Here is a 13,749-nt window from a genome sequence, read left to right as displayed (position 1 = left end):
CAGATCACTGTGAAGTGCAGAGACCAGAGTCCAGTCTAAAACCTGACCAGATCCGTGGCGAGGCCCATTCTAATTCAAAAATATAGTGTGAGTACCTAGCAAACTGTGCAGAACCAATCTCTTAGTTAAAATAATATAATCCCAGCTATTTTAATCTAAGTAGAACTGCCTCCTAACTGTCACCTGTCATTTGTAAAGCTGTCACCTGTCATTTTCTAGTTGCAAGCTGCACTTGTCTTTTTGAACTTTAAAATTTCAAATCTGAAAAACGACCTTTATTTAACCGCTCATATCTCCGTAACCGTTTGTGCTAGAGACTTGCAGTAACTTTCATCTGGAAGCTGAGATCCTAGGCTGTCCTAGGACCCCAAAATGATAGTGCTAGTCCCTATAGTTTAGCTGTAATCGCGCCCGGCGCATTCGCAAATTTTGCCGCGATTTGCAAGTTTCTCCACGTGTAAAAATCTGCTGCTGCTTGCCTTCCGTTAAAGAAAAGTTCGTTTAACCTGCTAATCATCCCTGAATCATTGCTAGTGTGAGCCTGGACTAATATTAACTAGATACCACTCACCCTGAACCTCTAGAGGGAATTAAAAGCATTTCAGCATATTTTTCACTTCATTGCCAACACATATAAAAGCATTTTGGGCCTGTGTTTCTAACTTCTGTAGTCTAAGCTTGCTGGGGTGAACTGAATTACATTTGATTGCATTTCTGAGAACTGTGTGCTTTCCTTCCATTTCCTTGCATTGCATAAAAGGGGGGAGGGAATTGCCAGAGAAAAGTGATTACATTGTTTTGCTGAAATCCTATCAAGTTATTTTCTGTACTGCATTTCATTCCACATTGCATCCATTTGAAACCATAAAAGTATTGTTGCTATCTTATCCATCCTATAACCACTCATCACTGATTATAAAGAAGTGTGCTAGTGCCAGACTATCCATTATTGATTACTGATCAGATTAAGTGTGATATTCAATTATTAATTTATTATAAAGCATGATATATATATATACATTGTTTAAATTCTCAAATAAACCTTTAACTTGCAAAACAGAACTACTTCTTGGCTCAGTGGGGTCAAGAGGATTCCAAGAGAGGGGTGTTATATAGGGGTAGTCATCCAGAACGCATGAACTGGACATAAAGATATATTAATAAGGGTTTCCATTCAGTATCCCAGACTAGGCATTGACTTAGCTGTAGTGTTGAATTGAATCCTCTTACATGGATCACTGTGCAACAATTGTCCCTCTTCAAACGTCTCCTTCTCTTTAAATCAGTTCATGGTCTTACCTCTCTTATTTGGCTACCTGCATTTTGTGATATGTCACTTTTCTTGCTCTAGACTCTAGCACCCTTCTCATTATCTCTGTCTCTTGCCCACCCTCTGCATCTACTGACTTTTTCTTCTACATCTTCTTCACCCCACTACCGCTGGTACACCCGAACCTAGAAATGAACACTATAACCAGCATCCGTGCATTCATGTGTGCCCTCAAACTCCAACTCCCTTCCCCACTAGGGGCTTGTGTCCCAGCCTTTGTCTCCCCCTGTACACTCTGCACCGCCACCTATGGATTGTACATATTGACTACACACTGTGCATAGGCGCGTGTGTGTGTGTGTGTGTGTGTGTGTGTGTGTATTGAGACCTCCCTTGTCTGCCGTGTAATCATATTTGCTTATGTATGTGTTTTTGGTCAAAACCCCATAACCTTGCATACAATCCACCAAATACCTTTGCAATAGTAATAATGGTATTGATACTGATAAACTGTATCATATTCATCATTATTATTGATGTTAATAGTATAATTACCATCATTAAAATTGGTCCTATTATTAAATATTATAATTATTACACATCTCAGGTTGTGTGTTCTACAGTTGGCATTTGCATCTTTGCTACAGCACTCTCGCTGCGGGGGGAGAGTTTTTTATTTGTAGACATATTTCATTATATTTTTGATGATAGTCTTTTACCACATCTTGCTTCTCTTTGGAGATAAGGGGGGACCTCACAGGCCCCACTGAGTCTTTTCCAATCATTTCCTCAGTTTTGCAGCTATTGCTAGGAATGAAGCAGAGTGACAGACACCAGGTTCTTTAGATTTCAGGGTGCATTTATTATAGGTAAGACAACAGGTTCATATCTAATGCAGCAGTGCCCCTGTATTACAGAGGGGACCCCAGTCATCAGGTTGTATCTCTTCTGAAATAAGAAGTGCAATATTTAATAATGAAGAACTTTTCTGGTTTTCTTCACAACTTGTAGAATTGGGGATTCTTCTTCCTGAGGCAGAATGCAAGAGAACTGGCCCTTCCCAAGTGCAATTAACACTTCTTAGCACCTTTTACCGACTGCTGGTCTTGACATGGAGGTGGGCATGGCTCTGTGTGGCAAGAATGAGAAAAATAGTGTTATCAAAGAGTTGGTGGCAGCTGGGAGATATAGATGTACTGAGGAAGCAAACGTATGATCTTATGTCTTCGCAATTATAAATGCAGTTTCTTGATCCAGACCCACTTCAACGTTAATTCTCATCACTGATTCATTTTACTAAATCTGATTTTGCTTTCTGCTTGAGCACATCTCAGTCCATCACTCAATCACAAACCAATCATATCTCGCACCAAGCACTGTCTGGTCTAGATACTGCCATCACAGTTCAGCCTTGCTATTAAAGCGAGCTGCAATTGCCTGGCATTTTCTCTAAAGCCTAACAATAGCTAATCATAGTTCAGAAACACGCATCCCAGCTGCCACAAACATGATCTCTCCTCCTCATCTTGTGAATCATGTGTCTACTGGCTAATCCCCATGTCCTATCAGCTTCCCTTCCCCTCAACCCTCCTAATTTCATATTGAAGTACCATGGTCTGGTAACAAGCTGGCAAGGTCACAATACACCTCCTCTAGAACAAGGTCAGGTGCCGTAAGATCACTATGGTGGTGATGGGCACAGTATAAATATCAAATAACATAACATTTCCATGCACAGATCACAATAGAACAAAACAGAACACACATTTTTGGGTAAATCAAAATATTTCAATGCTCAAAATACATTTGTAAAAATATTGTGTTCAGTGTTTAAGATGTCAGTAGTTTGCGTGGGCACACAGAAAATGGATCAATTATTTGATCCAGTGCTGGAGTATGTGAGACCATGAAGGGTTTTGCTTTCCAAATTGGGCTTTACACTGCACTGGCTTGTTAGGTATATGCACACACACTTCACTGATGCCAAAACCCACACACTCCTTCAATCCATTGCCACACTCTCGAATGGTTGACTGTGTTTCAGCAAGTGGATACATGTATATAAATGGTGTTTTCAGTAGTAAATTACGTTTTCTGATTACAATTGTGTGAATGAAGAAAGGTTGGAACATTTGTGCATGAAGAAAGGTTGGAACATTTCTCAATTTAAAAAAGATATTGAAAAGTTCCACAGAGCAGTTACTAAAAACATGGGTTTCTGTGACTTTCGCCTGTTCTGTTCTAGTAAGAGATTTAGCGCCTTATATCTTATTTACCTCATTGGTATTTATTTATTTATGCATAGTACTTATAGAACACCTTTATCCAATGTGCTTTTCAAACATGAACAACAGTACAATATAAATGGAAGAGCAAATGAAGCTAACACCAATAAGTACAGCAATGCTTGAAAAAGAGAAAATCCAGCAGAGCATTCTTGGGTCAGAGAGACAAATACTGTTTTGGACGTGTTTTAAATTAATAAATATTAGAAGAAGACTGCACATCAAAAGGTTTTGAATACCATAATTTAGGAGTCAGAAGTTGAGCCTATTTTCCTGATGCTGTGAACACATAGAATGCCCTTTTTTAGGGACATTTTCTGCCAGAGTGGACATTTCCCCCAAGCCTTTTAAGCACTGTTTTAACATCCAGAGTTTCAGGTCTGTACTAGAGTGGAACACCTTAAAATGCTGTTCTAGATGTTTGGTGTTCTTTAGGTTTCACTGCTTCATAAGCTTTTTTAACTACAATCTCGTATTATTTGCGGTTTATTTTCACCTGTAAAATGAGACAGTTATAAAAATGCCCTTCCAAAGATATGCAGGTATTTGCATGCTGTGAAGCATGATGGCCTCTCGACTTCAATGCACTGATCATACATTGCAGTATGTTTCCAGGGAGGAAGGCCAGTATAGTGTAATTGTGAAAACACTACTTCCTGAAATTCTGGGATTGGGACATTGGCTTCCCTACTACACGGCCCCCTTTTTGATCTTTGGCAGGGGATGTTATCTCCAGGTGCTTCCAGGGATGAGAAGGCTTGCTTAGAGCACTTAGTTAGTGTGAAATGAAAGAAAGGAAATGATATTAAATGTAAAGTTCAGCCTTTTGCTGGTTGAGTGAGTGCATGCCCGCTGAAGAGAGGGTGGGTGGCAGGCAAATACGTGAACATCAAGAAGTCCCTTTTCAAACAATAAACAGTTTCTATTCTCAACTATATTCCTTTTTTTATAAGATTATGAGATGTTGTATTTGCACTGGGTCACAGATGGCTTTGTTTGTGTGTATTTGTTTCTGCAGGTCACAGCGTGCTCTGATGTTGGTTAGATCCCTGCTCATGCATGAATATACACATCTTACAAAAGAAGAGATATCAATTAACATTTTCAAACAGGTGGACAGAAAGGGGCAGCTGAGAGGAGCCGGCATAGCAGTCTGTTATTTCATAGGTAAGCAACACAATATGCATATTTATCTACAGGTAGCAGAAAGATTTCTCGTAAATTACACAGTAACAGTAATTTGTTGGAAGCCATGTTCCATTCATTTTTGCAAATATAATCTCAGTAAGTTATTTGCTAACGTGGGCTGGTAGCAGCATGCACAGGATATACATTATGCTGCATGAAGCCATATTATTGGACTCACATGTTGCTGATAGTTTTCTATTGTAAAATAACACATCTCTCTTAAAGGGTGTGTTTGGTCAGCATAGAGCTACCGAGCATGGTAAGCAGAAAGGACACGTGAGAAGAGGTGGTGGTTGGGTTTTATAGCATATATACACTTGTAGATGAGTAAATATCAACAATGGGGATATGTTTCACCTAAGGGTCTGAGTGACTATGTCATTCTGAGAACTTCGTGGAAATGGACCCCGCTGCTGATAGGGCCATGCAACAGTGTTATGTTGTGTGTGGCCACTCAGTGCCCATTTTCCATATGACTGTATTGACCAGCAATACATGTGGCGGATAAGACCCGTAAGTGGAATGCATAGACATCCTGAGACGAAAAGAAAAATACCCAGGATCCTGGTCTCTTCCTTAGCCTCCCCCTTTAGTCAGCCTCCTTCCTATGCCACACCACCAGAGACCCAAGAGGCCGATGCAATGCTGCACTCTCCTGCAATGAAGTCACACTGTGTATAGGAACATAACCTGCTCAAGAATTTCCTTTGAGTCGTTACCATAAGCTTGGTGGGTTCTCATTTGATGTGATGTTATGTTTAAGTGTGGAAGGATCTAGGATAAACACACGAGGGGCATTGTATTGCTTAAGTTCCAGCAAGGATGATTTACACAGCGTGTCTGCCGTTCTAGTTTTTATGGGTGGAGATGGGTCTGCGATTGGGGGTAGGATGGCAGGTGCTGAGTATGCCTTGGATATGCACCACAGTCCATTCAGTGATGAGAGGGCAGAGGGGGTGAGAACAGGAGATTGTTTTGCTGATTTAATCTCTCACCTGGGATACATTGAGGAGTCTGGTCCTGGCACTGCTGCACCGGTTTACAGGCTAAAAAAAGCAGATTATTAAGGTTAAAATAATTTGCACCGACACATCTGCTTGGAAATCAAGGTGTTCCTAATACATCACATATACTAGAAACATTTTTAACAGCAATAGGCGGACAATCACAAAACAAGATGGACCATCAGTGGTGGCTAAATATTACTCTTAGTGCAGGTGGGCAGTCTGCTTTCACCCACAGGGCAAGGGCATCATGGTGTGAGGAAGGGTGCATTCAGCTGTGTAATCCAAGAAGTACAGAGAAGAAGTCTGAAGTTCCCACCACAAGGCTCGTAGGTGGGCAAACAGAAGGCATCCTTTTGGATGGTCATGGCATTGGTCACAGCCCACAACTGAAATGATGTTCAGATTAGATTCTAAGGGTGGACAGCTCATGAGTAAAATGTTGATCTTTGACATGAGTGCGGCCTGCACTTTATGAGGTTGAAAATGCAAGCAAGACTTAGCCTTTCATCCTTCCAGGGTCAATTAACCAAGTACCATTAAAAATGAAGAAATTATAACACCTGTTATTACAGAGCGTAGAGGTTGGAGGGATCTGCAAGTAGTGCTATATTGGAAAACAATACTATTATTATTTAATAAATAACTCCCTAGGTGGGGCGCATTAACACTTGGTGATTTACTCAAGCCAATCCAAATGCACTAACCTCCACTTCATTTGGGAGCCAGTGTATTGGTTGGCACTAATAAGCCCACAAAGTCAATGCAAATTTGATAGGGTTTTCACTTCTTGCACAGCCTTCTACACACAATTAATCCGTGGCTTTCCCTTATGACCAGGCCTTGAGTTATGGGACCTGATAGAGGGTCCTTAACAGCCTTGTGCACCCCTCTTTGGACCAAGGTCCTTGCACCCTAATACAATAAAGAAGCTGTGTTTCCCTTTTGCAGTCTCTAGAGCAAGGGTCTGCGCCACTGGCGTAACAGGGGCCCCCGAAGCCTCCGCGATGCGGGGGGGCCCGCTAGCACATGTCCTGGGAGGGGGCCCCACTTGAAAAAAAATGAAAACAAATATTTTTTTCAAAATCTTTTTTTTTTAATTTCTTTTTTAAATCACCTTGCCTTCATGAAGAAATTAATGTCTTTATGAAGTCAGAGTGACTTCAAAAAGAAAGAACAGCCTCATTACAAGTTTGGCTATAGCCTTGCCGGTAAAACCGCCAGGCTGCCGCCAAACTTGCGCTTTTTTCCAGCATCCGCGAATGGGCAATTACCGGGTCATTATGGCCCCGCCGGACCTGGTAATTGCCCATTTGCGGGCGTCGGAAAAAAATGCTCCCCATTCCCATTTGATCCCCATAGAGTTCAATGGGAATGAGGAGATCGGATGCACCGGCACCATTCATAATGGTGGCGGTGCACCCGACATGCTCTACTCACGGGTGCTGGTACGCCCGCCAGGTTAGACCTGGCGGGCGGGAAGGCACCCTCGAGCAGAACTCATAGTTTGCCGATCTGGTAACAACAGAACCGGCAAGCTTACCGGTACCGTTGTTACCGGACCGGCAAACTTATACTGAGGTCCAATTTCTTTTTGAAGTAATAGGGCTCCCCTCAACCCCATGACGTGTGTGTGTGAGTGTATGGTGAAAGGGTGCACACAAATGTATGGGTGACTGGGTGTGCGTGTGTGCGTGTACGGTGAAAGGGTGCACACTTAAATGTATGGGTGGCTGTCTGGGTGTGCCTGCATGGTGAAAGAGTGCACACTTAAATGTAAGGATGGCTGGTGTGCATGCGTGTATATGGTGAATGGTGTTTGTGCTTGTGCTCAGGGGCGCAACAAAACCTACATTTCAGGGGACTGATGCTTCAAATGTTGGGAGAGGCGCTAACTTCACAGGTGGTGGGGAGGCAAACTTTTTTGTGTGGGGGCATTTAACTTCTTTACGCATTTTAATGAGACTATTCTAGTGCAGCTTCAATGTTACAAGCAGTTAACTCTCTCCTTTAAGTGTGAAAGCACCCACTTATGAACTGTTGTGAGAATGAACGGTCTCCTGCTCCCTTTCTACACTTCCAATCACTTCACTGCCATGAAAGTGCTAAAACACACATCACAATTTCAATTGCCTAAAAGATTTGGCATTTGAATGCAGGTACTAACAGTGAAATGCTTTACGTTAGTAACTGCTTGGCCCTTGTTAACCCAGGTGCCATTTAACATCGGTGTCCTGTTCTGTCCGGCAACTGCTCTGAAGGTCAGCCAGGTTAAGTCAAAATAGCCCAAAATTACTGGGGCGAGTGCTGCAGCCCAGTCAACTGAATATTGTTAAGACCCTACTTGTGTTTAATGCCTTAATTACTTATTGGTAATCGTCTTTACTCCTAGCCCTATTCTTTCTTGTCCCTGTAATTGTGTATGGGGCAGTGCTTACCTCATACACAAGCACTGGGATGAGGTAGAGGTACATGGAGGTAATGCCTGACTTAGCTACCTGTATCTTCATTACTCCTAATCCCACTCTTTCTCATCCCAGTACTTAACTATGAGGCCAGGAGCCTCAAACTTAAGCTCTAGGACAAGGAGGAGGGACGTGAAGGTAATTCTGGGCCAAGGAGCTGATTTTGGAGGTTGGGGTAGGGCATGGGAGGGAGAGGGCATGTGTGGGAGGTGGGATTGTGCGATATAAATCATAATGGTTGTCCATGTCCAGGCTAAGCAGGCATGATATGTGGTATTAGTGGCTAGAGGGGCATTTTGGTGCAGCCAGTCTAGTTATTCTTCAATTTGCTATGACTTTTTTTTAACTGCGCATTTCTGATAAAGCAGTCCTGCTAAGTGTAATTACCTGGCTAGATTGGCATTTGGGTGCTGCCAGTCTAGCCAATTCTTACTGCAGCATTGTATATTTTTTTGGAGCATCTGTGATAAAATGATATGATAAAAGTCTATTATAACACACCTGTAAACAAGTGATTCTTGGCGCAACAAGCAATGGAGTGAAGATAGAGGGAGTGACAAGACAAATTATCTTACTAGGCCTTGTGTCATTCAAATCGGGCAAGTGCGAGAATGAGAAATGCAATGGGAAAGGGAGGGGGGAGTGCAAGGAAGAAGGGCGGGGAAAACAGGGCTGTAATACTCTCAGTAAGTGCAGCCAGGACAGTGCAGCTCTGGGTAGTGCAAGGAGAACAAGGGACTGTAGGGTTACAGTTACAGTCCCTAAGTGCGTGGTAGGCCATCTCCAGTGCAAGGGTGACTGATCAAGAAAGAGCCTGGACTCAGTGAGACTCTGAGGGTAGCCAAGCAACCAGTCGGTACAGCAGACAGGTAGGTCAGGTAGGTCAGCAGGGGAGGGAGAGAGCAAAAGCAGAGGAGAAGAGGAAAGTTTTGAGCTGCTTCCGAACATCAGGTGGTCCGCTAAAGTTTCAGAAGGGCAGGGAGGCCATTCCAGGGGGAGGAATCTGCAGAAGAGAGAGATCTACCACCCCCACTCTCTGCCTAAAGAAGCATCTAGCCCTTAGAGAGTTGAAGGTAGCCGGTGGAAGGGCTAGGAAAAAAAGGTATTTTGGAAGAGAGCGTTGGTTGTAGTGTGGGCCCGACCCCAGAAAGCCTTGTGGATAATGCAAAGGGCCTTGAACTTTATTCTTGCAACCACCGAAAGCCAGTGGAGAGATTTCAGGGCTGTAGAGATATGATCCCTGGGCATGTGGCCAAGGACAAGTCTTGCTGTCCTGTTCTGGATAAGTTGCAGAGGGCGGAGAGTAGAGGAAGGTAGCTTGAGAAAGAGGCTGTTGCAGTAGTCCAGCCTAGAGAGAAACAGGGCTCTGGAGACAGTGAGCTTCTGGGGGAAAGTGAGAAAGGGAAGAGTCCCTTTGAGGAGGAGCAGCTGGTAGGTAGTGGGACCTCTTGGCGACGTCCGAGATGCGAGGAGAGAAAGAGAGAGTAGAGTCGAAGATGACACAAAAGGTTTTTTGCCTCGCAGGAAGGCGAATAAAGAGGGCCCAAGGTGGGTGGCCAGAGTGAGAGAGGGAAAGCAGGGGCAGGGGTCCCAATGAGAAGGATCTCCATCTTAATGGCACTAACGTCGATATCGTTGGAGGTCCACCAATCCTGAAACACGGATAGACAGTCAGGAATGAGCAAGAGATGAGAGGAGCCTGAAGGAAAGCTGAGTGCCATTCGCATAACACTGAACGTTAGAGGAGAAGGTAGAGATCAGGTGGGCCAAAGGGGCCAAGTAGAGTTTGAAAAACCAGGGTGAGAGGATAGAGCCCTGGGGAATGCCACAGGAAGAGAGAGAGAGGTGAAGGAAAAAAAAGGGACCAAGTTGGACCTGGCAGGGGCAGTCCAAGAGGAAAGAGGTCAGCCACTCCAGACCCTGATCCTTGATGCCCAGGTTCTAACGTAGTCGATTGATCAGGATGGATTGGTTGACTGTGTCGAAAGTCAAGGAAAGATCACAGAGGATTAGGACAGAAGGAATGCTGGAATCAAGGTTAGAGAGCAGATCATCACAGGTATTCAGGAGAGATGTTTCCGTGCCTCTGGCAGCTCTGGAGCTAGACTTATGGTCATGGAGACAACCAACAGATTCAACGTGGAGAGTAAGCTGGGAGATTGCCAGCTTTTTTCCAAGAGCTTTCCCAGGAAAGGTGTGATGGAGATTGGGCGATAGTTTGCCGGACAGGTAGGATCGGCAGACTGCTTCTTGAGGAATGGGTGCTCAAGGGAGTGCTTAAGGGGAGAGGGGAACGTTACAGTGGTGAAAGAGTGATTACAGAAATTGGCCAAGGTGCAGCGAGGGTATCAATATGGCCCTTGATGGTTCTGGAGGAGCATGGGAGCACCTGTTTGGACGACACTTTCATGGATCGGACTTGTCTTAGAAACCTTGTCAGGTGTTGTCAGAGAGAAAGAGGAGAAAGGAGGAGGAGAGGTAGAGATGGCCAAAGGGGGGCCGAGAGAGGAAGAGGGCGAGGAAGAGGAGATAGTGGACAGGATGTCCTGAGTTTTAGCTGAGAAGTGAGAGGCCAGAGCCATACAGTGGGCCTGGGAGGGAACCAGAGAGGTGGAGACCGCAATAGGATTGACCAGTTCCATGAAGATTTTAAAGAGTTTGGCCGTGTTGTTCGAGGCAGCAGAGATCCGGGCTTTAATGTGTGCTCTCTTCTTGATGAGTGTTATTGCTTCGACTGGCATTTTTGTGCATCCATTCCAGGTCTGTATAAATGTGGCCTGGCATGCTTTACTGTAATTTCATAACGCGTCTACACATGTCTACATTGTGAAGCCAGTGGGACATGTTTTCAATGTGGCATGGCTTTTTTAATAGCAAAGCATTAATGTTCCTGTGCACCGTTGGTGACTTGCATATATTGGATTGGTGTTACCCTACAAAACAATTGCAAACACTCTGGCTTTTTGGCCAATTATTCTCAAAGTGTGCTGTATATTGCATTAAAACACATATTTATGTCTTTCTCCTAGTACTGTGTGCGACATACCCTTCAGCAGCGCGTTCATGCGTATTGTGCAAGCGTGATAATCTAGGCCGGCCCAGAGTGTGGCACGACCATAATTTGTTGCCGAGATGGGGGAGGCCCCTCAGCATGGCTCGCAGGGGGGCCCCCACATTTTGTGTTACGCCACTGGTCTGCGCCCTTTGGCTCCCCAGATATCTTGGGCTATGACTCCCATGATCACTCACCATTGACTAATCTGGCTAGGGCTGAAGCTGGCGAGCTGGAGGTTGCAGACCATTGCTCTAGCACCAAAAGCAAACATTGGGTTTGACATATACACGTTGACAGACATTTGGACATCGTTTTTTGCATACATCCCTTTACAGTCGTTTGCATTCAAAAAATGTGTTGTCGAGTCCCTGCACGAGCACTCTTTGTAAAATTCTCCAACTATGCTGCAAAGTATGATGTGATATGATATGGCATTTATAACTCGCCTATACACTAGTGTTTCAAAGGGCAACGAGGTGAACAGAGGGAAGACAGATACAACAATCTTACTAGGCCAGGTGACATTAAGATCGCGCAAGTGCAGTGGAGGGGGGAAAGGGAAAGGACGGGGGGGGGGCGGGGTAGAGGGTAGTACTAAGTAGTGGCTCATGTTAATTTTTACTGACTTGTATTTTAGATATATTTGTGTCAATGCAACAACAATAAATAATTGCATAACTTTGCAAAAGAGTTGGGACCACTGCTGTTTTTAATCACAAATAATTGTCAGTTCCCCCTGATGGGCATTTGTCTCCATGTATTGTATTTCGCATGTATGCAATTGTGCTGTGTTGGACTGAGGTAAATGAGCCATACTACCACAGAAGTAATCTACTCCCCTCTGACATACTAAAGTATTTTTTTGTGTTAAAGTATTCTGGCCATTTGGGGTGTTGTGCCGATCTGCCAAGTCTAATAGTGTGTTATGCTGTATAAGTAAGTATAGGTAATCAGGATTTAGACATTATTATCTATGGTGATACTGTTAAAGCTGGGTGAAATGCTATGATAGGGGTTGCATTAGAATAGCACTGTGAAGACTGCATGTACACAAAAGATCGAAGTGAACATGGACTATTTTTCATTGAGGAAATATAATATGTTTACCCATCGGAACAAATCATATTGTTGGACCACATGAACAATAAGTCAATAAGTAAGACAATCAGTGAGATAGATCAGTGGGTTGAACACTCACTGCAAAGAGCTCTTTTTAACCTGTATATCACACTTTTGAATACATGCAACACCCACTCAGTCCTTCATCCTTGAAAAGTCGATAAGGTGAGCACAGATGGGCTGGGTTGTAAATAGCAATCGTTTAAGTACAAAGAGCGATTTTACTCTGTCGACATTATTGATAATATTGTTACTTACGTTCTTGGCACTTGCCCTGGACCTGGGGCTCTTGGCAGTGGGGCTGCTGAGGTTCCTTGCATCCTCCCTTGGCTGACATGTCTGTCTCTACAACTGGTTGCCTGAAAATGTAGAAGTGAAATAATGGAAGAGTCCCTCTGAGCTTTGCCTCCTTGTCTGAGCCTGGGACATATAGGGCCTCATTACACGGATGGCGGTAAGGATTTACCGGTACCGGTAAAATACCGGTACCGGTAAATCCTTACCGCCTTACTACGAGGTCCCTTTGCGGGTTGGGGGATTTAACGCCTGCTCTTTGCAGGCATTAAAATCCAACCCGCTAAGGGACCTCGGAGCTAATTACGGCACCGCAAAATTGCCGTGCCGTAATTAGCGCCTTCCCCATTTCCATAGAGCCCTATGGGGCAGACATTAGAATGGGGAAGGGCAATGGTGGAAGGGGGATTTACCGCCCCTCCAACCTTGGAATGGGGCGGTAAATCCCCTTTCCGCCAAGGCGGTGCCGGTATTTTACCGGCATGAGCCATGGCGCTAATAGTGCCATGGCTCACCGCCTACCGTGTAATGAGGCCCATATACGTGCGATGACTACCACCCCCACCCCCGCAGCAAGTTGTTCAACATACTTTGAGTATGATCTCAACGAGAATTTCAAAATCCCAAAACATTAAGATATTTCAAGGAACAGCTCAGCCCTAATTGCTTTCCTATCCTCTACCCCCAAGGCAGCGTGTTGAGTTTCTCATCTGATGCAACGTTCCTACCTCAGCAGCCACTTCCTGCATTGGGTAACAGGGCCACACCCTGTGGAACCTGTCAGGTGCAACCTTTCCCCACAGAGATGAGTGTACAGTTTCCAGGAACAACTCAAGCATCACCAAATACATCCCTTGAGGATTCTGGGAATCATTAAAAATATATATCCACCTTGTATATGGGGAATTACAAATTATGTTTAACTATTTTTAAGAGTTTACAATTTTGATGGGATATGGGAAATGAGGCACATGCGATGAAGGTGTACCCCTGAGGTCACAAAAAACACATTTGTTTTGCTAGGTGATTTGTGCTCAGAACTCAAGTATCTGTGTTCCCACATTATGAA

The 13,749-nt window shown here is 44.1% G+C and overlaps 1 long non-coding RNA gene across 1 annotated transcript; it reads right to left on the bottom strand.

Annotated features, from left to right (window-relative positions):
* Positions 1 to 2,108: 2,108 nt before the first annotated feature.
* LOC138473690 (uncharacterized) lies at positions 2,109 to 12,788 on the bottom strand. The gene is made up of 3 exons (XR_011268853.1): positions 12,645 to 12,788; positions 5,739 to 5,789; positions 2,109 to 2,399 (listed from the first exon to the last, which is right to left on the bottom strand). It is a non-coding gene; the product is annotated as an uncharacterized lncRNA (long non-coding RNA).
* Positions 12,789 to 13,749: the final 961 nt, after the last annotated feature.

This window comes from Ambystoma mexicanum, chromosome 8 (genome assembly GCF_040938575.1).
Source record: "Ambystoma mexicanum isolate Mex_15411 chromosome 8, UKY_AmexF1_1, whole genome shotgun sequence".
Lineage (NCBI taxonomy): Eukaryota > Metazoa > Chordata > Amphibia > Caudata > Ambystomatidae > Ambystoma > Ambystoma mexicanum.
The sequence above is the reverse complement of the archived record's forward strand: the minus strand, read 5'-3'. Positions and strand labels throughout refer to the sequence as shown.